Here is a 26321-nt window from a genome sequence, read left to right as displayed (position 1 = left end):
CCAAATCATGATTACAATTGTTAGGGTTTTGCTGGGATTCAAACCTGGTTCATTGGTGTGATAATCCAGCAAACCCCCACTAGGCCACCAGGGGGATGACTCAAATGCAGAGGCGTGAGGCGGAAGTAGAAAAGTATCAAAAAGTTTATTTACAATATTTACAGTCCAAACAAAAATATAATCCAAAAAACGCTCAGAAGATGAAGGGAAAAATAAAATATCCAAAAGGTCAAAGTTAAATACAAAAGCAAAAAACTAGAAAAGAAAAGGCAAAATACCAACGCTCAGAAGATCAAAAAACAGTAAACACAAAGTCCAAAAAGCAAAGCAAAGTGCAAAACCAAAGAGACAATGGCAAGGAACACAGAACAGAGGTAACTGGAGCTAAACATAACAGCACAAAGACTCCGTGACAAGAGGACTTAACTCAGGGGTATAAATACACAAACTAAAATAGGCCACAGGTGACACTAATGAGGACTAGGCGGGGCACAAGACACATGGAAAACAATAAACATAAAACACAGAAACAGTGGCGGCCTCTAGAGGCCAAAACAAACACGACAAGAAAATGAAATAACAGCGGCCTCTAGAGGCCAAAACAGTCCCAGTTCTAACAACAATCACCTGTTGGCATCATGTGTTTCAAATTACATCATTGTTTAATTGTTTTACCTCATCACTAGCCCTAAATTTCCCCATCCCAACTTTTCTTGGAATGTGTTGCAGACGTGAAATGCAGGAATTGATGTATATTAACAAATGAAATGAAGTTGACCAGGCACATGCTCTCTCTCACAGCTTCTGGTTGCTTGGCTCTGTGGGTGGCTCCAGACCAGTTTCTCTAGCTGAAGGCTGAACACCACTGCTGCCTGAAACATCATGAAAATGAGGAAATAAGAAAATCCACAACTGTGTAATCTTTGTTGCATGTTTGAGATCTGACAATTATTTCTTCACCCACATCTAAAGATTTGCTATATAAGCTATTATATCCTTATTATTATGGACAGAATATAGGCTATACATCTTATGGATATATAAATTAAATGATCAAACAGCTGGATTTCAATTGTCGATGGCAATGCTGTTGACTGCAGCAGGGATTTCAATGCTGCATTTTTCTGACTTTCTATGATGCTACTTTTTTGGCTGCCAAATAGAAATAATTTCTTCAATTGGACATTTGAGCTTCCATTTGGAGGGTGGAGAAATGTTTCTTCTTGAACGTATCACACCTCTCCATGTTGGAAAGTCTTGGGCACAGCCTCTAAACCGAGTATATTTAGGGGTGTGATATTTAAATGATGATGATTTTCAGATGCCACATTTATCAATGGCCGATCATTCTTCTGCCGTAATTGGTCAGATAGGAATGTTTCATGAATCATACATGAACACTCTTGTATTCTGATTTCAACACTTGGACCTGGTTTCTATGTTTGATTAGTAAATGAGTAAAAAATGAGTAAATGAGTAAAAAAAACATTATTTTTGTTTATACTTGTGACCACTGAGTGGAATTCCACAGGTTTCACATAATTTTTCTAACCACTGTGTTTCTGTGTAAGCTGCATTTTTTTTTCTTTCCAACTATTTATGGTATATTATTCTTGACAAAAAATTGTACATTGTAGGACTGCTGTGAAAAGTAAAAACTGAATCAGGAAAAAGGTTGAATGCTCATGTTTTCTTGTCTTGTCCCTATTTTCAGACTTGATGGAAGGAAATGGCAGCAACCATTTGAAAAAAACATTGGGTTTTTTATATCAGTACAACTTTCCCATCCCTCTGTCTTGGACATATTGCTGATGGATAAAGTAAAGATGACACTTTCCTCCAAAAGACAGTGTTGGATGCAAGTAAAAAAGCCATTACATAATACTGGCTTGAGAAAAAAAATTGTCCTACTGTTGGCTTCTTTGTCAATATTGTTCAACAACTACACCTTCTTCAACAGATGACTTACTCCATACGGTTCCAAAAAGAGCTGGGAGAAAAACTGTGGGGAAACTGGTGTGTTTTTCCATAGTTATTCTCTGTATGGATATTTTGTTTTAAATTATGCAAATCTGTGTTTATTTACTGATCATCCCATGATCTCATTTTATTTCTCTCTTTTTTTCTTTACCTCATTTTACTAGTTGTTCTTAACAGGTGAACACACAGACAGAACATGCAAACTCCACACAGAAAGGCCCTTGCCAGCCATGGGGCTCGAACCCAGACCTTCTTGCTGTGAGACAACAGCACTAACCACTACACCACTGGGCCGCTTGCTTACATTTGTTATTTTGGTTATTTAAAGTTGTTAAATTATTATATTTTTCTGCTTTTCCATGACTTTTGAAATATTTTAAAACATTCTATTTGTAGTTTTTTTTTTCAGTATGCTTGAGGTGAATGGTGGACCAAATCTGATATATATATATATATATATATATATATATATATAATTTGGAATTTAGCATTATTTTATATTGGAAATGCTTCATTAATGATGTGTGGATGTTATTTAATATAACCACATTATTTCTAACCATCAAAGACATATAATTTTTGACACTAAGATCATGTTTGTATCTTCCTGGAAGGTAAAATTACATGTTTTTATTACATTTCTGGCAGCCATATTGAATTCCAAGAGGGCCACCAGATAAAATCCTTGTTGGTAGATACCAGAACATCTATTGAACAAAAAACTTAGGTTTAACCACAACTTTTATGGTGTAGATTGCTCCAGGAGTCCATACATTTAGGTATTCAAGACTGTCCCATAGTCAGTTTCAAAATGGCTGCCAAGGGATAGTCAGAGGCATTTCCAAAGATGCCAACCACCATATTTCTGTCTCTTAGGAACCATTTTAACTAAAAAACATGGTTGGCAGCTTTTACCCCTAGATGTACGGGGGGCTTTCGCCCGTAGTCAGCTGGGATAGGCTCCAGCTTGCCTGCGACCCTGTAGAGCAGGATAAAGCGGCTAGAGATAATGAGATGAGATGAGATGAGATGTGCGGGGGGGGGTTATAATACCATTTTTATCCTCCAGACTAACAGGCCACGAGGTGGTGTGCATGACTGGCAATTACTATTATAACACTGGCCACGAGGCAGTGTGTATGACTGGTAATTACTAACACTGGCCACTAGGCGGTGTGTATGACTGGTAATTTCTATAACACTGGTATGGTGGCAGGCACGCACGGGACCGAAACCATCAGAAAACAACTTGATGAGTTTCTTTATCCATCCACACTCTATGTCTATGGGGCTCCACTCACGCGGATCAAGAACGCACACCAATGCAGATAATAGTATAGAGTCCGTGTGGACACAAAAGAAGGCATTGGTGCAAATGACATCACCTGTGCAGCACCGCTGACCTGCAAATCAAAGTCCTTCCCATACCATGCGGCGCAAAGGGCAGCACCGATCTCTGTAGCCCTCGGCCTCTCGCCTATTACGGTACATAGCTCAGGTTACAGTGGGGGGCTAGTCCTCTGGGAACCGCAAAAGTTTGTCTCCCAACTCGCATCTGTATTGCAACGTGCCTTGCCAGACGGCAGTAGGTACCATTTTTATGATGGTATGACCCGATCGTGAGTAGAACTTGTGATCGACCAAAAGGAGCATGCAATTGAAAATATCTGGGCATGTTAGCTCAGATACTGCAAAGAAAGTCTTCGGAATTTCCACTGAGAGTTGACCTCACATTACTGGAGTCAAAGTTCAGAGTGCTAACCCTTACACCATGGAACCAAAACGTAGCTGTAGAATTGTTTTCAGCACCAAATTACCGCCATATACTAACATTGCCCAGGCAAAAAAAACCAAACACACCCTTTGATATACATAAACCACACTCTTCAATGCTGAAACCAGGGATTGAACCAGGGACCTTTAGATCTTCAGTCTAACGCTCTCCCTACTGAGCTATTTAAGCAAGCCCGTTGCCAGTCACTCATTGTGCCAGATTCAGGCTAGGCGTGGCACATCAGGGCGGCGTAAGCAGCGGCCTTATCTGACATTTGTTGCAGTGGGTTGTCGACGGGCCTCGTGGCCCGTGCTTGCCGCAAGCAGCGAACGTGGGTGAAAACGGAGGCTTTGGCTGACGTGGCTTTGTGAAAGTAAGCACTGCAAATGATTTTTTTTTTGTCGCACATGACCCTTAGCCCCTCCGTTAGTCGTGGCTGAGTGGTGAAGGCAATAGACTTGAAATCTGTTGGGGCTTCCCTGCACAAAGTTTGAATCCTGCTGGTTATGTGCGGCATGATGTTTGAGGCCTGTCAAGTGCTATCCGTATTGATCTGGCTGCTGGTAGATTGTTTTCACCAGGGCCCCTGTGCTCTTGGTGTGAAACAGGGTGGTGGTCTTCTTTTGATCACCGCACATAGGTATTTGAGCAGTGACCCAAGTGCATCGCCAACTCACATGGTCAGCACAAGACCTGCGTGTGGTCAACAATGCGTCTCGCTTTGGTGTCTGGTCGAGCGGACTACGGAGCAGTGTTCGGCTAGCGGTATCCAGTGGAGAAGCGTTCTTCTATCTTGATCCTGAGGTCTGTTAAGTCCTGCTGACTGATGTTCGGGATGGTGTACTGATACCATGCTGAAATCCAGTTTTGCATCTTAAGGTACTGAAACGGATGCCTTGATGATTCCCTATGCAATTCAGCATGCTTATGAGTAAGTTTGAGATTCTCTTTGCCATACGATGGGTGAAAACTGGTCATTGCAGTCCATTGTAGGATTTCATTTTACAGCGCTGGCTTTATTTAGCAGTGCTGCCCTTAGACGGTTGTACATCCAGTGAATCAAGTACGCTAGGTCGTAGACTCGTTCACGTCCAACCTGAGGATTTTGCCTCCCTGAAGTGTATGCGTTTTGAAACGAAGTGCAGCAAAGCATCTCCTGACATTTGTCCATGCTGTCACGAGGCCCCGTGTGCAGTGGTGGCCACCTGGTTAAAGCGATGTCCTTGATGTCCACTCAATGTCTCTCACGCTGCTTTGAATGTGCTGCCGACTCCATCTGAAATTTGGTTTGCCGAAAGGCAGCCAAAGCCTTGGTTTGTGGTGGCTTTTACCCGAGCTTGTCTGGCAAAAGAGGGAGTGGTTCCAAATCCAGGTATCTGTCCTCAACGGAAAGGGCTTCTCTCCTGGACAGGTTGAGCCAAAGCACAGTCATAAAATGTTTGCAGAAAAGTCTGTCTTTTCTGCAAACTTGTAAAAGCACTGCCCAGAGTATTGCAATAGTTGGCCAAGCGCATGGCCCACACGTGAGAGCAACATGAGACCTCAGCATGTTCTATGCTGGATTCGCACTTGGAGTAGCAAATCAGGGTGGCCAACAGGTCTGACGTGCTGTGTTCAAGTTGTTGTCCCCTTTGGGGGTGTGGATTCGAATCCCATTTCTGACATTTACTGCAGTGGGCTGTTGACAGGCCTTGTGGCCTGTGCTTGGTGTGAAAATGGAGGCTTTGGCTTGTGTGCCTTTGCGCAAAAAAAGTGCTCAAAGTAATTTTTTGTCGCACTTGAGTTTCAACACCTCCAGTAGTCATGGCTGAGTGGTGAAGGCAATGTATTTGAAATCCATTGGGGTTTTCCTGCGCAGCGGTCTCCTTTTGATCACTGCACATAGACATTTGAGCAGTGACCCAAGTGCATTGCCAACTCACGTGGTCAGCACAAGACCTGGGTGTGGTCAACGATGCGTCTTGCTTTGGTGTCTGGCCAAGCGGACTAGAAGCAGTGTTCGGCTAGTGGTATCCAGTGGAGAAGCCTTCTTCTATCTTGATCCTGAGGTCTGTTAAGTCCTGCTTACTAATGTTCAGGATGGTGTACTGATTCCAAGCGTGTTTTTAATTAAATGAACAAAAGTTCACATGAAAGAATGAGCAAATAATAAGGTAAATAATGAGGTAAATGTATTCTCTGTGCTCGCTCATTTCACTGTTACCCCCCAATCATGCAGTCTTGATTATTTCACTATTATCCACAGTGTCAAGTGGGTAATGATCTCCCTTATAAGTGCACACACACACACACACACACACAGAGAGATTTTGATAGCCAGACTTTCTAGGAGGTTCCAATCCCACTGGGGTTTTATCCCGGGGTTTCGTACCAGGCAGTATTGTATTATATTTTGTTTTCAATATGATATTATTTTGGGGTGGCACGGTGGTTAGCGCTATCACCTCACAGCAAGAAGGTCTGGGTTCAAGCCCCGTGGCTGGCGAAGACCTTTCTGTGTGGAGTTTGCATGTTGTCCATGTGCGTTTCCTCTGAGTGCTCTGGTTTCCCCCACAGTCTAAAAACACGTAGATTAGGTTAACTGGAGACTCTAAATTGACCATGAGTGTGAATGGTTGTCTGTGTCTATTTGTCAGCCCTGTGACTTGGTGACTTGTCCAGGGTGTACCCCACCTTTCGCCCGTAGTCAGCTGGGATAGGCTCCAGCTTGCCTGCGACCCTGTAGAACAGGATAAAGCGGCTAGAGACGATGAGATGATATTATTTTTCCAATATGTTTTTTTTGTATTCTTGGCTCAGCAATGGTGAAATCGAATTTGTAAATAAAATCAGTGCCCTGACTCTACTCATCAGGCCAGAGCTATTCTCTTTCTGTGTATGTTTTGTACAACATAAGGAAACAGTATAGTAACTATAATGGTAAAGAAATAAAACAGAAGAGTCTGGCTATGATATAAGAAAATTCTACAACCCAGAAACAGATGGAGCTCCGCTTTTAGACAGTGCCTCAATCTAGAGATTACAGATTTCCGGGGAGAGGAATGTTAATGAGTTCAGTTTATTTTTGCAGGCTTTGCTCTGGTAGAGCTGAAAATTTTTGGTGGTCAAATGTTAGAAATATCGAGCTTTTTGCATGGAAACCACACACACACACACACAAAGTGATGTCTCTCTTCAAAAGGATCCAGCTGTTGGGGGCGGAGTCTAGCTGTGTTTACCTTTCTGGATTTTAACATTTGGAAGTGGTATATTTAAAGCCATTGACAGAAGTAAGTTGTTGTTTCTTGGCCTTTTGTTTAAGATCAAGTGTAGTGTTTGTTTTTATCACTTTAATATCTGATATATTCTTTAATTGACAATATTATTAGTAAATAGATTTTTAGACCAGAGAGCTGGAGTTAGGATTTGCTTCTTTTGCTCTACCTCAACCTGGTATTATAGTATCTCCATAGTTTGAATTACAGCGGGTACTATACCCCCAAATGAAGACCCAGTGCTCCCCAAGGAGACAAAAATATAAGTTTTGGGGGGGTCCGATTTTTTTTTGATATTGTGAAAAGGAAATATATAATTCAAACCAACTCCCATTCGGCATTCTTATTGTAGGAAGATTTTAATGTAAATTGATTTCAGACAGACACCCCTATTGTGGACCGTACCATTTTTAGTCACCGCAGCGCTAGAACGCGCTAGAGCAGGGGTTCTCAAAGTGTGGGAGAGTCAGCCCCCCCGCAGAGAGCAAATAAACAACAGCGCCCCCCCCCCCTACAATTTTTGTTGTTGCTATACTTAATGTTCCATTTTCTTTTACACATTTTAAACATGTGCTTTTTGAAAACATCTTTTTTTTTTTACACATTTAAAACATATGAGCTTTATTAAAACATCTTTTTTTTTACACATTTTAAACATCTCTGCTTTTTCAAAACCTCTTTTTTTTTACACATTTTAAACATCTGTGCTTTTTTTAAACATCTTGTTTTACACGTTTTAAACATCTCATAGCATCATTAGCTAGCACCTCTTGGCAGACAACACACTGTGGCAGTGGAGCATCTTCAGATCCAGTCTATGAAAAGCCAAACTTTAAATAATCGTGGTCATACTTCCTTCTTTTTTTGCTTGGCCCAGACTCTGTCTCCTCACTCACTGTAGCTTTAGGTACTAAAAATCAATCCATTTTGTCTCTGGTAAAGGCTAGCTGAAGTTCGCTAAATGTCCGCAATAGTAACTTATTCTGGTTTATTTTTCCTCACGTTGCGCCCCCCTGAAGAACTCTGGCGCCCCCAGGGGAGACGTGCCCCACACTTTGAAAAGCCCTGCGCTAGAAGCAATAGCTTCTAGTCCACACCGTATTCAGTTGATTCATCAGATACAGTCCATGGGTTTGCAGCAATTTATACAGTCTGTGGTTTGCAGCAGAAGACGTGCATTGGTAATGTTAGTTGCTAACCAACTTTTAGCCTGTTGAAAATGTGTTATTTTACAACTTTCATTTATTAAAGTCATTTGTTCTTTCAGCTCATGTCACATCTTTATACGTTGAATTACTTACCCACTGAGGCCAGTAGGCTACAGTGGACGGACGTTAACGTTAGTTACCAATGTTAGTTAGCAAGATAAGCTAAGTCTCTATTTAAATCAAGCTTATTACAGTGTGGTATAGAAACGATTCTCATTTCAAAGGAGAAGAACTCCATATGTTTCCATTCTCATTTTATCATGAATAAATTGTGCCCTTCTGAAATTCATTTGGCACATAGGCCCATCCTGTGTGTGTGATTAGGCACAAGAAGTTCTGATGTAGGCCTAGCTAAGCCTATGTAAAATTACAATCAGAACCTCTGGGGACTGGGGGCAACATAAAAAGAGCCAGGTAGTAGGCTAGCCTAGGCAAAATAGCCTAGTACATGAATGTTTTCTATTGTTTTTACTTACATTCCTTTTGTATTATTTTTAAGATACTCATAGTTTCATCTGAGTCCCCTGTTTGAGTTTATTCACAGAGACAGCAGGCCAAACATGAGGAAAAGAAAAGGGCCAGACATCAGGCATTTTTTTGGTGCTAAAAGAGTAAGTAGTAAATATTAGCACTAAGATCTACAGACAATTACAGTACAAGTGTAGGTGCAGTTAGGTTTTATACACTGTTCATGTGAATAAAGAAAATGGGTTCCCAGCAGCAGACAGGAGAGGCACAGCAGGACGAAAGAGAGTAAGACACTCAGCAGGACTGTTCTGCATGTGTGTATATGCACTGTATGTGACTCATTTGTAGTGTTGATACCCAGTTTGTTCTGACAAAGAAGGTTATCAGGTTGTACTGCTGTTTTTCTTCTGTGGTAGTACTGTATGGTTTGTCATGCTTCTTAATGACATTAAAAATTATTGTTCAGAGTTATTGTGTTGAGTTACTGACACCGACTTTCATAGATGAGACGGGACAGGACCGGGGGGGCGATTGATATGATAGTGGACCATGATGGTACCCCCAATTATGGTGGGGTAATTCGCACTCTGAGTATCTCCAGGAATAGTGCCTTGTTCTAAATACGAAGAAGCAGCTTTCTTATTTGATATATTCTTTAAATAAAGATAATAAATGAGTTTTCTAAAATAATGAGTGGGAATAGAACTTTTTCTATTCTATCTGTTCATATGGCATTGTAGTAGATCTAGATATTGTCTTGTTAAAAAAATAAGTAAAGAAAAAAGTTCTTTCTTTCTTTGCTGGGTCGACCTTTTCCCCATTGCCTGGTTTTCTCCATGTTCAACAAGCTACTGGACCATTAGTCTGCAGTAATTCTTTCCCCTACTTTCTCATTAGACAGATCACACAACACCCCAACCCCTTCTTTCTTTCTTTCTTTCTTTCTTTCTATCAAAAACTCTCGTTGGTCAGACATTTCTCTGCCTGTGTGCAATGGCTAATAAAGCTGTAAAGGTGTAAGAGATTGGCCCAGGCCACCTTACTCTCTACCAGCTTTCTGCACCTCCAATACAGTGTCACTAACCTGGTTAAGTATAACCTAGATTTTGAGTGGTTTAAGGCGCTGTGTTTAGGTTGCAGTCTTTTCTGGAGGTGTGGGTTTGAATTCCATTTCTGATATTTGCTATCGCGGGTTATTAACGGGCCATTGGTTTTATGCTCATGGTTTGTGTTTGTTGAATGCTTGTTGGGAGTTTTGCCTGCATGTGAGTGAAAATGGAAGCTTCAGCTAGCATGCCTTCGCAAAAATAAGCTTGAGAAACTTTTGGAATAGAATGCTTCGAGAGTATTTGGAGTCCTACTGCAATAAATAAAATTAGATCAGAATTAATTTCTTAGCCTGTAAAAAATTGCATGCTTGAAATATTCAGATTTTTAAATTCTTTTCAGATAAGTTTTTTTTTTCAGTTTCTTGTGAATATCTGCCACATATTACAATATCATTAGGTATTTTATGTTTCTAGATGTAAAAATATAAAGTTTTAGTTCATGGAACGACATGCGACCTTTGACCTGGATTTTCATATGGTTATAATATAAATTGCCTGTTGACATTGATTGATAAACTACAAAACTAGAAATTAATACAAACAACAATGAATGATTAACCATGTAGCCAACAGTCAGGGTTTCTAGAATTTTTTTTTTTTTCCAGCAGGTTGATGATTTCAGGTAAAACCTTCAATCGTGTTCATGTGCTGCTGGAATTTCATTATATCATTCAAAGGTTTGACAGTGAAAACAACCCTTTAGCTATGTCTTGGTTCCATGGTGTAATGGCTAGCACCCTGGACTTTGACTCCAGTGATCTGAGTTCAAATCTCAGTGGAACCTCTGAAGCCTTTGTTTGTGGCTTCTGAACTCACATGCACAGACTATCTCAACTGCATGCTCCTTTTGGTCAAGCAAGCTGTCATGTCCCAAACCCTTTGTTTCCGTTAAAGTGCCAGTCTTCCGAAAATTACATTACCCCTGGGAATTATACCCGATAAAACTAGACATGTTTAATAGTTTACTGTCTAAATTGTATTTTAATACGAGACCAGGAACATGTTCTGTTTATTTGGTAAAGTTTGGCTCTTTGAGTCCACCATTACACGAACGCGTTCCTGGTAAGTTACTGTTTGTTCAAAGAAGTGACATCATATGCGAAATGCTTAAAAGTTCGTTGGCATTTCTGGCTTCATCTGTTTTGCGAATTGGAGCACATTTTTAATGATTTTTTTAAAATTTATTCTGCAACAAAACTAAAACCAAAGCATGCCTCCTAAGGGGTGTGTCCTTCAAGGCTGTTCAAGTGTAGCCATTAAAAAAAGCAGAATTTTGATCCATTGTAGCCCAAAAGTTGGCAGGACACTTGCGGAAAAAATGGGTTTGATTTGTACTGACAAAGAGAGGTAACTTCAAGCCGACAGGATGGTTTGGTGTCTGCTCCATACATTTTGAAAAAGATACATTTGTGAGGCGGATTCACATAGAAGGATTTGAGCGATGTCCAGTACATGGAGCAGTTCCAACGATCTGGAAACAAAAGTCAGACGTGCCATCCCAAAGAGCTCACCGCACAGTAAGTGTCAAGCTTGCGTTTAGCCTGTCGCTCTTGGTGAGGATAAGCAGGGTGGTGGTCTTCTTTTGGTCACTGTAGATAGGTATTTGAACAGTGACCCAAGTGCATTGCCAACTCATGTGGTCAGCATAAGACCTGCGTATGGTCAACGATGCGTCTCACTTTGGTGCCCGGCTGTCGGTCTAGCCGAGCGGACTAAGGAGCAGTGTTCGGCTCGTGGTATCCAGTGGAGATGCGTTCTTCAGTGTTGATCCTGATGTTTGTTGAGTCCTGTTTACTGATGTTTGGGATGGTGTGCTGATACCATGCTGAACTCCAGTTTTGCATCTTAAGGTACTGAAGCAGATGCCTTGATGTTCCCCTACGTAATTTAGAATGCTTACGAGTAAGTTTGAGATTCTCTTTGCCATACGATGGGTGAAAACTGGTCATTGCAGTTCATTTTACAACACTGGCTTTATTTAGCAGCACTGCCTACAGACGGTTGGCAGGTCGAGTCAAAGCACTGTCATAAAATGTTTGCAGAGGTTGCTTGTAAAAGCACTGCCAATACAGAGTATTGCAATAGTTAGCCAAGCGCATGGCCCACGCGAGCTCAACACGCCATGCCACCCCAAAATGTAGCTCCCTCCAGTCTCTTGCTGCAGCTGACATCAATTTTACTTTGGCATTTTTTTAACTGACTCCTCTATTACTGACACTGTCTGATGTGCTTGGGGACAGTAGGGGCTCCAAGTGTGCCTCCCTCACGGCTGTTTTAGTCCTTAAATCATCTTCAGTGCTTAAAGAAGCCCACCCAAAAAACTTTGCCAGCTTAGACTATGCCATTGTTTGGTTCACGCAGAGATAATTCCACCAAATCACCAGACCGATTAAGACACACTGCAATTGGTCAAAAGCTTGGAGCTTATTTGGGCATTATGTGTTGTCGATTTTTATTGGTCACAAGCATGTGCTCATTGTTTACACTCTGGCTTCCTGCCGTCTCTTCACTGGGGTTGGATTTTGGCAAACGGACGGATTTGTGGAGGGAGTTCTAGAAAAGATGAAATATGATAATGATGACAAATACATTCATCATGGTGATGACTGCTAGTAATTTTCTCTTTGTCATTGATGGATTATGTTCATCGGTGACAAGCGTGACGAGTGCCAGTGGAAACCCTGGTTACAATACATTTAAATCCACTTGACCAACATTGAGGGAATATTGCTCCAGCAGGTACAACAGTCTTTCAATCATCATTAAATCTACCTTGCTAACAGTGAGTGAAAGTGCTGACAAGGTGGATTTCAAGGTGGGAAAACATTGTCAGCACTGCTGTCCCAATGAATTTAGGAGGAAAAATATCTATTTACAGCACATATGAAAGTGCAAAATATAAAATAGTAAATGTGAAACATGATACATTTGAACAATGCTCCATGTGAAAATGCAGTGCCATGCTCACAATTTGAGGCTGATCAAACCAAGTATCACCAAGTAATGTCTGCTTCCTCTTTTGGATTGGCATCTCGTGGAAATCAATTTCCCACGACTGTGTCTTTGTTCGAGATATCCACTATTCCTTTGCAATTTATCATTAAATATGTGTGAAGTTTATTCCAAGCAAGTTTCAAAGAAATCCAATGAACTCTGGAGAAGGAAGTAAAAAAAAATATTGTAAAAAATATGTGAAAAATACACAAAATCCAAAATGGGCGACATCACTCAACCCAATGTTAAAAACTTCCACTCGTACCAAATTTAATGGATATCAAAGTAACTGTGTCCTGACCATGAAGACCCGTGCATCTGATTTCATGTCACATCTCAAGCAAATTGATTGTCTCCCATTATGTCCTCATTTGAGGACATTAAAAAAAAAAAAAAAAAGGCTCATTTTTGCAAAAAACACAGTGTATCCCTTACCATTATATTGGGCAGTATACCAGTACTACAAAAAAAAAACAGGAATGCAGTTCTATTGTAAAAATTGTTCTAATTATTGTTCTGAAATAAATGAGAAGACTTAAAGATGATTCCTTTACCTGTTTGTTCAGGTCCAAATGCTGTGTAACAGGCACGGGCGCCGCCGGGGGGGAAAGGTTAGAACAATTCTAGGGGCCCAGCACTGCCATGGGGCCCTTTAAGGGGCTGATAATATGCTTTTAATGATTTTAATAAGACTTTTGAAATAACAACAATGCAATATTCCATCTGGTAAAATGAGCTAATTGAACAAGGTTGTCTATTTCTTGAGTTCTTCAACATATTGTCATTTAACCCTCCCCCTTTTGCGAAATGGTACGGTCCAGTTCTGGTAGAAGCGCGATGCGTTAAATCTGTGTGCTGATCAGTGCAACGCTACTTGCTGCTGTGTCGCGGTGCAGCAGCCAGCCAGCCAGCAGTGGAGTGCGTACAGTCTATGATCACTAAATATGAAGAGTGGCTGTCAAAAACGTAAAGAAAGACAGCTGAAAGCTGAGAGGGACCGGAGAGGCAGGCAACTGGTCACTCAGTTTTTCCCAAAGAAAGGTAGCTATCGCTCACGTGTGTTCAAAATATTAGCGAGTGGTAAATGAACAGTATGAACGTGGTTGGATTAGCCTATCAAGAGAACACTTTTACAGTTTGTACAGTGACATTTTTTCCATTTTAATAACTGAACTGACTTGTGTGATAAACAAGATGAAATATTACGTTATGCTGGTGCTAATAGCTAGTGCTAATAACCAGTTTCATAACTAATGGGGTGCCCTAAATATGCACAGATTCAGCCTCAGGGGGACCTCCGCCTGACCAAACCACTGAACCCCCCTTTGGAGAAGGAGGTAAGCAGCAATACAACCCATAAATGCTTTAGGATTGAAGTTTTTAATGAGCGAGCGCCATATACAGTTTGCTAAATTGCCATGGGATTTCCATAGATATTTTGATGCTGGGTAGAAAACTTTTTCTATGATTTATTAGCAGTCACATCACACATTTCACTACCAATTGTCCTAGCACAAGAAGGCATGTGGCAAAATCTTGAATTTTCATTTGTGATTGTAAATGCACCAGAATTTGTCACTGACCAGTTTTCATCTAGTCCCTGGTAGGTTAATGCATAAAATGCAATAACAAAGTCACAAACTCAAGGTCCATGGGCTATCAAAAGTCAAATAATGACAATAGTGCAATTGTGACGAGGGTGGGCAAAGTTGGGGGGCCCAAAATTCTAATCTTTCATGGGGCCCAAAATTTCTGGCAGCGCCCCTGGTAGCAGGAACCATGTTCATCTATTGCAGATGAAGTCAGCAATTCTCCAGAAAGTCCTTATGTCAAAGAGAATCTGTTGCAAATTTGGTGTTGCTACCTTGAAAGTGTCACAAACGCCAGGATTGTTATGCATTTGCTGTGACAAAACTTTTAATTCAACAGTAATCTGCTTAATTTTACAGGTACTCTGATGGCTGATCATTGATGTTCGATATCCAACTGGTGGTTCAAATCTGAGAGCGACAGGTGTTTCACAGTTACTGTTGACAGCCTTGTTGTTACACCAGCTGGCACCGAATGTGTTGACTTGGAATTAATTTATCTTTTTTACCAAATACAGCATCACTGTTGCTTGAAAATTGCCCTAAATAATAAACCTGTGACCATTTTCTCAATTCTTCATTTGTTCTTCTGTTCTGCTACAAACCATTTATGTCGCTAACACAGTGGCGGTGGGCTGAAAGCTTTTCAAAGCACTTCAAAACTGTCAGGAGTGTTACAGTAAAATTACTTATTGCCCTACTGTGCATGTGCTTTGCATTTTGGGGACTTGGCTATGTAGTTTACCTGAAGGACATGCAGTCTGTACCAGGATATGTTGTTGGATGTGCTTTTTCTCAGTACACAATGGAGAAGTGGCACGTGTCAGGAGTGCTATGATTTTCAAGTTCCTACATACAGTATTTATAGCCATCAAGGTCTATCCTCTTTTTGAAAGCTATTTGCCTGCCTCACAGCAAAACTAGTGCTACATGAGTTAAATGGACATCCATTTCAGAAAATGTGGATTTTGTAGTACACAGCAAACACAAAATGTAATTTGAGTGGAGTTTAGATTTTTCACCCTTTTGTCACACTCAGTGAGCCATTTTTTTTGTTTTTTAAATAGGCCATATCTACTATACCGTCTCAATTAATTTTCATATATCTGGAGTTTATACCAGCCAAATTTCAAGCGAATCCAATGAGTTTGAAAGAGTACATAAAAATTATTTTTTTTAAAATGCAAAACTTTCAAAATAGCTGACTTCCTGTTGAGTGGAGCAAATATAAGCCAGTGTGAAATATGTCTGTCATGGTGATGACAGTGTCCCCACCAAAAACCATGGAGATTGAACAAACTTTGTGACAACTACAGAAATAAACACATTCAAAAATCTAAACATTGCTTGCATTCGGGGACGCTATGGAGCTCCTCAATCATGCCAAAACCCACATACAATGTACATTTTTGATTTTTCACAAGTATGAGGCCTGAGCCAAAGATGCATGTGTCACTGGAGGAACAGACCCTCAGGCCCTCAGCCTGCACCTCTGGTTCTTGGGCCCTAATAGTAGTCCTTACGGTTGCAATGTGGATTCAATCAGGTCCTTGCACCACAACGATGAACTGCTATAATTCCTAAATGGTTAAAAGAATATTTTTGTTAAATGCCTTGAATTAAAGCCAAACAAAACCCAAAAAGTAAATTCCTTTATACTGATAGATAATATCCATATCAGACGTGTTTGAGTGTTCACTTGTTCATATTTGTACCTGTATACTGTGTACAGATTTTATTTTAAAAGGAAAACAGTGTTCCTGTGCACCGCCATCTTCCTCTCTCCAAGGTTCAAATATCACATTCTGAGGACAAATCGTGACGTCACCGACTCCAAACCACTGAGCTCTCCGTAAAAATCTGGAGCGTTCATAGCCTATTCCCTGCTGTTGAGACGAGTGAAGCCAGCTGGCTGCCATCTTACCACTCAAATCGCGTGTATTTGGCTTCTGTGTTAAACTGTCATGTCCGATCAAATTTGCCCCAAGAAAAGTGTCTCCTGACTTTTTTCCTTTCATTACCTCTTCTTATTTTCTCAACTTTACCCACATTCCTTACATATCTTTATAGCACTCCCCTTCACTGTTATTGTTCGTTTTTTTTTCCTTTTCCAGTTCAGTCTCTGATCATTTTTTTGAACGGCTCTTTTACTACTATAATTATTTTTACAGAGATTATTTCAGTTTTTCTTTGTACAGGAAATCATATATTGGACGCCGTCCGGGAAATAAGCCATTGACCGGGAAATATGACCAACCCTGATTTAAGAGTACTTATCAATATACTTGGACTCAATTTAAACTAAAATCATGTTAAAACAGACAATCATGCCCATTTTGTCAATTTGTGCAAGTAGGTGTGACGTGTGTAGATGATCAACATTGTCATTTGTGCTTAGCCTGAGGTAAATGAAAATAACTACTGACCAAACTAGAACAACAACATCTCTTTTTATTTGCATCCCTCACTGCCATTTCTGCCTAAGGCTATGGTCCTTCTTTCATTTAGGCTACTGAGGCTAATTTACTCAGTTCATTTTTCTTTTTGAGTTTGATCTGTTGAGCTTGAGCTCTCACATTCAATATCAAACATGTCTAGACTTTGGCTTTGATCTAGTCTGGGACATTTCCATCAAAAATCTGACACAGTCACAGTGTTCATCCCAGATATCACTGTCAGATTTTCAACAAAACCAGACAAAATGATGAGACCGATTTTTTTTTTCTTTTGCTCTTGCAAACCATCATAAAATGCTGTAGGTGGGTCCATGCAAATGGCACTGCGCACACACATGTAAAAATGATCACACACTATCAATACTCACAGGTGAAATGTCCGTCCACAACCTTTGACTTGACAGTTTGTACAGTTCACTGCTGCACATGCAGGCATTTTTCTTGTAATTTTTCTCACCAACTAGATCAATAACTTGACCAGTTTTGTTTAGCTTCCAGTAGCCTAAATGACCATTCTGCTCAACGATGTGAGTGGTAAGATGGCGGTCAGATGGTTTCACTCTGACGAGCCTCTGAGCTTTCCAGATTTTTACGTAGAGATCAGTGCTCCAAACATGATTTACCGAGGCTAGTGGAGCTCGTGAACACATTGCTTCTAAATTGTTGTTAATAACCCTAAAGATGCTGAGTGTCAAGCATTTGGCTGTAAAATAAACCAGATCACTGATCATTTTATGTGACATGCTTTTGTTTTTATTCATGGAGAAAAGAGATCTTTTTAGACGGCAAGAATCACACTGCGATGGCAGCAGGATTGTTTACTAGTATCTGTGTCAGTACTGAACATGCATTATCTAGCCAAGTAGATTTAAGAAGAAGAAGCCTTTATTTGTTTCACATACACTCAAGCACCGACTGAATCACACAGTGAAATTTCTCCTCTGCATTTAACCCATCTGAAGCAGTGAACACACACAAGTGAGCAATGAGCACACACACACATACCCACAGCAGTGGTCAGCTATTCTACAGCGCCCAGGGAGCAGTTGGGGGTAAGGTGCCTTGCTGAGGGGCACCTCAGCCCAACCTCAGGCCATGGCTCCTATATACCTAACCATGTCTTTGAACTGTGGGGGAAACTAGAGCACCTGGAAGAAACCCAGACAGACTCAGGGAGATCATGCAAACTCCACATAGAAAGGCCCCTGTCAGCCACTGGGCTCAAACCCAGGACCTTCTTGCTGTGAGGAGACAGTGATAACCACTACACCACTGTGCCACCCTAAACGTTGAAGTGTCAAAAAAGATAAATAAAAAATTAGGAACCCGTAACATCACCTTGTTAACATGCATACCAAGTTTCAAATCTGGATCATGAATAGTTTTGGATATATGCTCTGGAAACAAACATTGCTCTTAGAAACTAAGTCAAAATGTATTTTTATGTAAATTTTGAAAAATACTTTTTTCAAAAATCCAAAAAAGCAAAAGGCACCAGTTCACATGTTGCTTGATATGTATACAAAGTTTCATGAAGATATCTTCAGTAGTTTTAAAGATATGGCCCAGAAACGAAAATGTGACCGGACAGACAGCTGGCCAGACAGAACCCATTTCTATATCCCCGCCAAAATTCATTTGGGCAGGCGATCAAAAAAGAACCAAAAATACTGGTTGATTTTTTTTTGGGTTGCAGTTCTCATCACCTGAAAACCACTGGCTTCTGCTGAGGATGGCCCCACATGAAGAGCCTGGAGGTCAGTGAGGTCACTCATGGTGCTTATGGTTTGTCTCTTGAGGTCTTGGCCTGTCCAGTGTTTTTGTTAGCTCAGATGAGAAAGTAGCCAGAATGCACAGCCCACAGTCCACTCTACGATTGACACACTGCATTATTTAAAATGTGTGTCCATTTTTTGCGAGGCAAATAGTAAGCAGAAGCTAACTGCAGCTAGGAACTAAAGTTGTGAGTGACGTTACAGCAGTTTCTGGGGGCTGTTTTGGGGATCAGCGGAGGGTCTTCAAGGTTCTGCTGTGGCCTCAGGTGGGGTTTACATTAGACCGTATCAGCGGATCATCAGATTAACGTTTTTAAAACGATTAGCGTGCACACAGCAACACCAATACACAGATACGCTCGGCTCCGCAGGCATCCTGCGCTCCAAATCACTCCGCCCTGAACAGCGAGTGCCCTCTGGAGGGTGCGCACTCCGGCCCTGCGCAGCTCACAGAGCGTGCGAGTGAAGCGTACGAGCAGTGATGCGGGACTGAGCCGCTGTGTGTGTGATCTCAGTGCATATCAGGCATGCGCGTCACTTACCACTTGCAAGTGGAAGGATGGCAAGCCTAAAGACAATCATAACTACACAATGGGCAGTATTTGCATCAGTATTTGCAGTATTTTCATACTTTTATACTCTTCAATGAAAGGTGATACAAGGCGGAAGTCCGCGCCGTTTTTCAGCAGTCGTGTCACATGACCAACGCCAGCAAATCAGGAAGGTGGATGTCACAGTGACATTGTCCAATGACGATGCCAGTTAGAGCTCAGCACAGCGTATCCGCGTATCCGTGTATTCTCAATGTTTACACAGCACCGGACCAGACATGATCTGGATTGAATACGTGGACCCTGGCGGATTCCCGTTTCCCGGCGTTTCCAGGTGTTTTAATGTAAACGGACAGTGCATCCGCGAAGAAAACGAGACAGATACGGTCTAATGTAAACTTGGCCTCAATCTTCAGCAACTGCAAACAAGTTAAGGCTCCATAGCTCAGTGGTGAGAGCACTGGTTTAGTAAACCAGGGGTTGTGAGTTCAATTCTCACTGGAGCCTGTAAAGAGTTAGTGAAACTGTCTCTGAATCTTACTTTTATTGGCTAGGACGCTACCAGTTTTAGTATCAAGTGTAAACAAACCACAGCTGATGGATTCTCAATCCTCCCTGCCCTTCCCTTTCAGTAAACGATAAGTTGTTTTTTTTTTTAATTTATTAAAACAGGGAAAATGCAGTGAGAAGGCACATTCCAACATCCATGTAGGTAAACCCAGGCCAAAAATGGATATCGTCACTCCAAAAATTTCAAGCAATTTTGCACACATCATAAATAAGCTAACTTCTGTCTGTATCTATCCTTTGCTTCTCTCTGACTTAGATTATCCAAGCAATCTGGTAGTAAAGCTTTTCTAGTGGTAGCTTTCTTTGAACTGCAGACATCTGACATCTTCAATATTGCTTGCCTTCAGTATGTAAACAAAGTTCGCTTGTCCCCCAGGATAATGGCAGTAACGGTTGCTAATGTAAGTGTGAGATCAGTGCAAGGGGTCTGTTGCAAATTTTGACAATGTGGCACAAAGTTATAGAAGAGTTCTTTATAATCTCACTATCTGGTGTGACCCAGATGAGGATGGGTTCTCTTTTGAGTCTGCTTGCTCGGCTATCGGTTCCAAATCATCCTCAAACAAAAAAACAAAGATTGAGGACGAATTTGAAGAGCTTTCGTGTCTTTTTCAAAAGATTCGGTATCAAGAATTCACACCACTGAGGAGAATATTATAGAGTCCGTGTGGAAACAAAAGAAGGTCCTGGTGCAAATAACGTCAAGCGTACAGCGCCGCCAAGCTGTAAATCGCTGCAATCTAATAATGGCGGGCAAGCTTTTAGTGATTTTTGGAACAGGATTCAGATGCAAAAAAGCATTTTTCGAAACAGTTTTTTATTTATTCGCCAACTTTACAGTGTAATTGAGCACAGCACACACAGAAAACTAGGGGTTTTCTGACGTAACTTTCATTACACTAGCACGTTAAGAACGATGCAGCCAAGTGAAATCCGCCTACCCGTCAGTCGCTGCGATCTAATAATGGCGGACAAGCTTTTAGTAATTTTTGGAACAGGATTCAGATGCAAAAAAGCATTTTTCGAAACAGTTTTTTATTTAGGGCGGCACGGTGGTGTAGTGGTTAGCGCTGTTGCCTCACAGCAAGAAGGTCCAGGTTCGAGCCCTGTGGCCGGCGAGGACCTTTCTGTGTGGAGTTTGCATGTTCTCCCCGTGTCCGCGTGGGTTTCCTCCGGGTGCTCCGGTTTCCCCCACAGTCCAAAGACATGCAGGTTAGGTTGACTGGTGACTCTAAATTGACCGTAGGTGTGAATGTGAGTGTGAATGGTTGTCTGTGTCTATGTGTCAGCCCTGTGATGACCTGGCGACTTGTCCAGGGTGTACCCCGCCTTTCGCCCGTAGTCAGCTGGGATAGGCTCCAGCTTGCCTGCGACCCTGTAGAAGGATAAAGCGGCTACAGATAATGAGATGAGATGAGTTTTTTATTTATTCGCCAACTTTACAGTGTACTTGAGCACATCACACACAGAAAACCAGGTATTTTCTGATATACCTTTCATGAAACAAGCACTTTCAGAACAATGCAGCCAAGAGAAATCCATGTCGCCAGCAGTTCAGGTCGACCATTTAAGGCATCCATTAAATTAGCTAACTCAATTTTCTGATATTTACCTAAAAGCTAAAAACACAGAAAACAGCTACAACTTAGTAAATGAAGATAAAATATGACAGAACTACAGACAAAAAAATCTGAACTTTAGCAAATGGATGTGTGAATTTTTCGACTAGCATCCTGTCTGTCAGTGTTAGCTAACGCTACTTATGTCATCTGCTGCACTAGTATATTTTGCCTGAGAAAGTTTCTCAACTAAAGACAAAATAAACAAAAGAACCATGACTTACCTCTGTCTAATTTGCTAAGGCATCATGTTTAGCAGATAGTTACAACTTCATACGACACAAATCCTCATAAAATATAAAGTATTTTATAGTAAACTTACTGGCGGCGTAGTGGTTAGCGCTGTCACCTCACAGCAAGAAGGTCCTGGGTTTGAGCCCCGTGGCCGGCGAGGGCCTTTCTGTGCAGAGTTTGCATGTTTTCCCTGTGTCTGCGTGGGTTTCCTCCAGGTGCTCCGATTTCCCCCACAGTCCAAAGACATGCAGGTTAGGTTAACTGGTGACTCTAAATTGACCGTAGGTGTGAATGTGAGTGTGAATGGTTGTCTGTGTCTATGTGTCAGCCCTGTGATGACCTGGCGACTTGTCCAGGGTGTACCCCGCCTTTCGCCCGTAGTCAGCTGGGATAGGCTCCAGCTTGCCTGCGACCCTGTAGAACAGGATAAAGCGGCTAGAGATAATGAGATGAGATTAAACATATGATGATGCTGTGTGATGTCACGCATTCTCACAGCGCATGCACATTCAATGATAATTCCAATGAAAAGGGTTTTTTTTTAAATTGATGGGTGTAATTCACTTTAGCTTATTTTTTGTTGTCTAAATCATTATTGATGAACTCTCATATTGATGGTGTTTTTAGAATAGATGAAAATGAATAAAAGTATTATATTATAGTAAACACTAAAGCAGAGGGAGCTCAGCTCCTGCTGGTTGTACTGCCGAGGTGAGGAGGCAGAACTGAGCTCCGGAGGGCTCCGGCCCAATTTAATCTCTGGGTTTGGAACCTGAAAAGTCGGTCCCCTTCCGGATAGAAGTTTTGTTTTTTGTTTTTTTCCTGGTGCGAACCGTGACGACATCAGAGGGCGTGTTTTTAGTTTAGGATAAGTTTCTACATCTTCTTATGATTACTAGTTGGTCTGTGCTCGTATTTTGGAAGAAAGCAAATATCTGCTATGTCTGCAAGTCTTATGAAGACAAGGAGGCTCAGGCACCAAAGCGCAGTGTGTGGAGAAAATGTACCTGGCTCCGCATGTTGCTGGTGTTTTCGTTCTGCTCGCACGGCTTTCTGACCACCAGGGAAGAAATAAAAGAACAAAGCTTGCGGGCAAGCGATGCGATCCACCATCTCCGGACTACTGTTTACTTCTGCTGTGCACTGTGCAATGCCTTCTGTCGATGACGCATTCTTGATGACAAATTTCTGTTGAAAACTCATGGAGACCAAGGGCATCACTAGGCCTTTTTTACTGGGGTACGTGCCCCAGTAAAAATCAGCTGTGCCCCAGTAAGGAAATGTTGAAAGATTTTTGTAACAAACTAGTTTCTTTGGCAGATCATTTATCTACTGTAAGCTGTAGGACAGAGTGTGTTTCAAACTTCTATCGCCTCTTCTTTCTAACTAATTTTCTGATTGGTCTGGGAGATTCTCACTGTAAACATAGCGTGCATGCGGCGTGCCATGAGTCCATTTAGCCTACTGGAGAGATGAGTCTACTCTTTGGATGAGTCAGAGAACGGGCTCTGGATGAGTTAAGGTAGCGCAAAGTTTTTGCAACAAAACTAAGCAAACCATATTCTAACAAACCCATTAAACTACATTGAATTAAACGATATTAAATTACTTTTCCAGATGGATATCAGACAATTCTTCTCACGAAGCAGAGACAGGGGCAGGGAAACAGTGACAGATGAGGAGGAGGGTGAGAGAGGTAAGATTAAGGTTGTAGGCTATGTGCTAGTCAGTCATAACTAACCAGCTAAGTTCGTGAATCATGAGAGTTGAGGTGACACGTTTAGCATCAGCATGCATTAAAAGCCCAAATGCCAACAATAATTTTTTTGGGGACTGGGATGTGTTTTCCGTCTCGTTGACCTATTCCTCGCATAACTTCATCCACGAGAGCATGAGAATTATCCACTTTGCATAGGTTGGGGACAGGAACGTTAAGGTGCAGTGCCCCAGTAAAGCTTAATTCCTAGTGACGCCCCTGATCGAGACCCTTGGTCGTGCCAAGGTTCCCAGAAGCCTGACCTAAACCCATTCAAGAACACGTTCCCTGGTGGTCGGAAAGCCGTGCGAGCAGAGCGAAAATAACAGCAACATGCGGAGCCAGCTACATTTTCTCCACATGCTGCACTTTGGTCCCTGAGCCCACTTGTCTTCATAAGACTTCAAACACATCGTGCAACTTGCACTCCAGCACACAACGTCAGGGGAGGGCAAAGAAGGAAGGAAGGAGATAGATAGATAGATAGATAGATAGAAAAGCCACCAGCTCTATTTTTGACTGTCAGGGTTATGGGAAAGAGGAGAGAGCAGGAACGCATTCACCCACTTTCAGAAATTATGCAGTCGATATTCCCGCATTTGAGGAATTCGCAAAGGTCTGCACGACCCCGGTGAAATTCTCTCCGTCCACGGTGCATTCTCAACAACCATTTTCTGTTCAAAACTCATGGAAACTCTAGCTGGGTACTAAGGATAAAAGAAGCCTGAACAAAACCTGTTTCCTACTGCTCAGAAATGCAGCAATACACAAAACCAGAGAGATTTTTTCCACATGTTATTCTTAAGAGCATAACCGTTCCAGCTCCTCAAAGATTTAAAACAGCTAGTAGCTCTTGATATTAAACATCTGAACACAAAGAAAAGAAAAACTTCAGAAAAACAAACAGCTCTATTTTTGACTCCTACAGAATTAGGCAAAAGGGGAGAGCACGAACGCAGTCCCCTACTACCAGAACTTAAGCAGTTGAGATTCTTGCATTTGAGAAATTCACAAAGGTCAGCACAACCTGAGTGCAATGGCTGGGCCTCACTTTGGGCAAACCACCTTCTTGATCATGGTGTTGCTCCTGCCAGGTAAGTATGAGCTTCTTTACCTGGCTGAGATGTAACCCTGCAAGGGTGTAGGCTGCTCCATGAGGGTGGGCAAAGCGTCTGAACAGAGTTTTGCATAATTTTTGGCCCCTCCTCTTCCAATTCAGCACGAGACACTGGTGGTGATTTCATGTGCGCTCCCTCTACTAGTCAGACAAGATATGGACCCGACAAGACTTTGCACCGACCGGCACGTAGCCCTTTTCCACCAACAGGGAACGGGTTCCGTTCTGGTTCGCGCACCAAAGTTTGATCCGTTCAGAGCATTTTGGTCAAAAATCCATTGGTTCGGACAGTGGTTAAATTGGCTTTTGTAAGGAGGGGGAGCCCTTCTTCACTCACAGTGGTCAATATCTCTCAAAACATTTTTATTTATCGCACCATCAGTTTAATACATATTTTATCAGCTTATGGCCTAGTTATTTATATCTCACATCAATGCACATATTGGTAACTTATTAAGCCTATGTTTCACCATCAATCTACACTGTAATTTGTAAAACCTATTCACAATATACATCACCAATTCACATATTAGCAATAGTTCTTTACATCTCATCAATCTACCGTATTATTTGCATTACTTGTTTACATCTCACACCATCAATTCACATATTAACAATAGTTCTTTACATCTCACACCATAAATCTACATCAATCAAATCAATTGTTTGCTAAACTTACTGACATGTCACAACATCAAACCACATATCAGCAATAGCCAATCATTCCAATTTAATTTACAACTTTCCAAATAAGACTTAGATCAAGTTTCTCCTGCCTTTCCTGTCTCTGTCTACATGCTCCCGGGGAGACTCCCAGATCGTCCGGGGGACTAGGGATGTCTGAATTGTTTAATTTTGTTATTTAGTCTAGTCTTAGTACCCCACAGCAACCTCATAACTTTGGCCAACCAAAGCAACATTGGATTGGGGGTCGAGCGCGCGAGCCCATGGAAAAATCCAGGCTGCCAGTTCTCACTATCACGAGGGAGGTTTGCTAACGCTCCATGCGCAAAGATAGGTTAGCAGGCATCCATTAAATTAGCTAACTCAATTTTCTGATATTTACCTAAAAGCTAAAAACACAGAAAACTTTTTTTTTTGTCTGACTTTTACTAGACTTAGAAATAGAATATTATTAAAAGAACATCATCAGAGGGTCTACCATTGGCAATTCATAATAGTCATAAACATTGACTTTAGGCATATTAAAGTATGGTCTATAGTCACTGGATTTATCTAGATCTGTTACCATTAATAAGATTTAATTGACACAAGATGTGGTTTTTCATACATACACACTTTATATACATATGCTCAAGGGCACTTCCGCCGAACACCACCCCATGTTAACTGAACTACATGTCTTTGAACTGTGGGGTTAACCAGAGCTGACACAGGGAGAACACGCAAACTCCACACAAAAAGCCCCCACCAGCCGCTGGGCTCAAACCCAGAACCTTCTTGCTGTGAGGCGACAGTGCAAACCACTCCATCCCCCTGCTGCACAAGTTAATACATTTTTAAAGTCTCCCTGTGGTGGCACGGTGGTGTAGTGGTTAGCGCTGTCGCCTCACAGCAAGAAGGTCCTGGGTTTGAGCCCCGGGGCCGGCGAGGGCCTTTCTGTGTGGAGTTTGCATGTTCTCCCCGTGGGTTTCCTCTGGGTGCTCTGGTTTCCCCCACAATCCAAAGACATGCAGGTTAGGTTAACTGGTGACTCTAAATTGACCGTAGGTGTGAATGGTTGTCTGTGTCTATGTGTCAGCCCTGTGATGACCTGGCGACTTGTCCAGGGTGTACCCTGCCTTTCGCCTGTAGTCAGCTGGGATAGGCTCCAGCTTGCCTGCGACCCTGTAGAAGGATAAAGCAG

At 41.7% G+C, this 26321-nt stretch overlaps 5 non-coding genes across 5 annotated transcripts; 3 read left to right on the top strand and 2 right to left on the bottom strand.

The window, feature by feature from the left end:
- Positions 1-3870: 3870 nt before the first annotated feature.
- trnaf-gaa (transfer RNA phenylalanine (anticodon GAA)) lies at positions 3871-3943 on the bottom strand. The gene has a single exon. It is a non-coding gene; the product is annotated as a tRNA-Phe (tRNA).
- Positions 3944-7030: 3087 nt separating this feature from the next.
- LOC132898168 (U2 spliceosomal RNA) lies at positions 7031-7218 on the top strand. Its single transcript, XR_009656461.1, has one exon. It is a non-coding gene; the product is annotated as a U2 spliceosomal RNA (small nuclear RNA).
- Positions 7219-10505: 3287 nt separating this feature from the next.
- On the top strand, positions 10506-10577 carry trnaq-uug (transfer RNA glutamine (anticodon UUG)). Its single transcript has one exon. It is a non-coding gene; the product is annotated as a tRNA-Gln (tRNA).
- Positions 10578-19592: 9015 nt separating this feature from the next.
- Positions 19593-19665, top strand: trnat-agu (transfer RNA threonine (anticodon AGU)). Its single transcript has one exon. It is a non-coding gene; the product is annotated as a tRNA-Thr (tRNA).
- Positions 19666-24275: 4610 nt separating this feature from the next.
- Positions 24276-24439, bottom strand: LOC132896801 (U1 spliceosomal RNA). The gene has a single exon (XR_009656173.1). It is a non-coding gene; the product is annotated as a U1 spliceosomal RNA (small nuclear RNA).
- Positions 24440-26321: the final 1882 nt, after the last annotated feature.

This window comes from Neoarius graeffei, chromosome 1 (genome assembly GCF_027579695.1).
Source record: "Neoarius graeffei isolate fNeoGra1 chromosome 1, fNeoGra1.pri, whole genome shotgun sequence".
Lineage (NCBI taxonomy): Eukaryota > Metazoa > Chordata > Actinopteri > Siluriformes > Ariidae > Neoarius > Neoarius graeffei.
The sequence above is the reverse complement of the archived record's forward strand: the minus strand, read 5'-3'. Positions and strand labels throughout refer to the sequence as shown.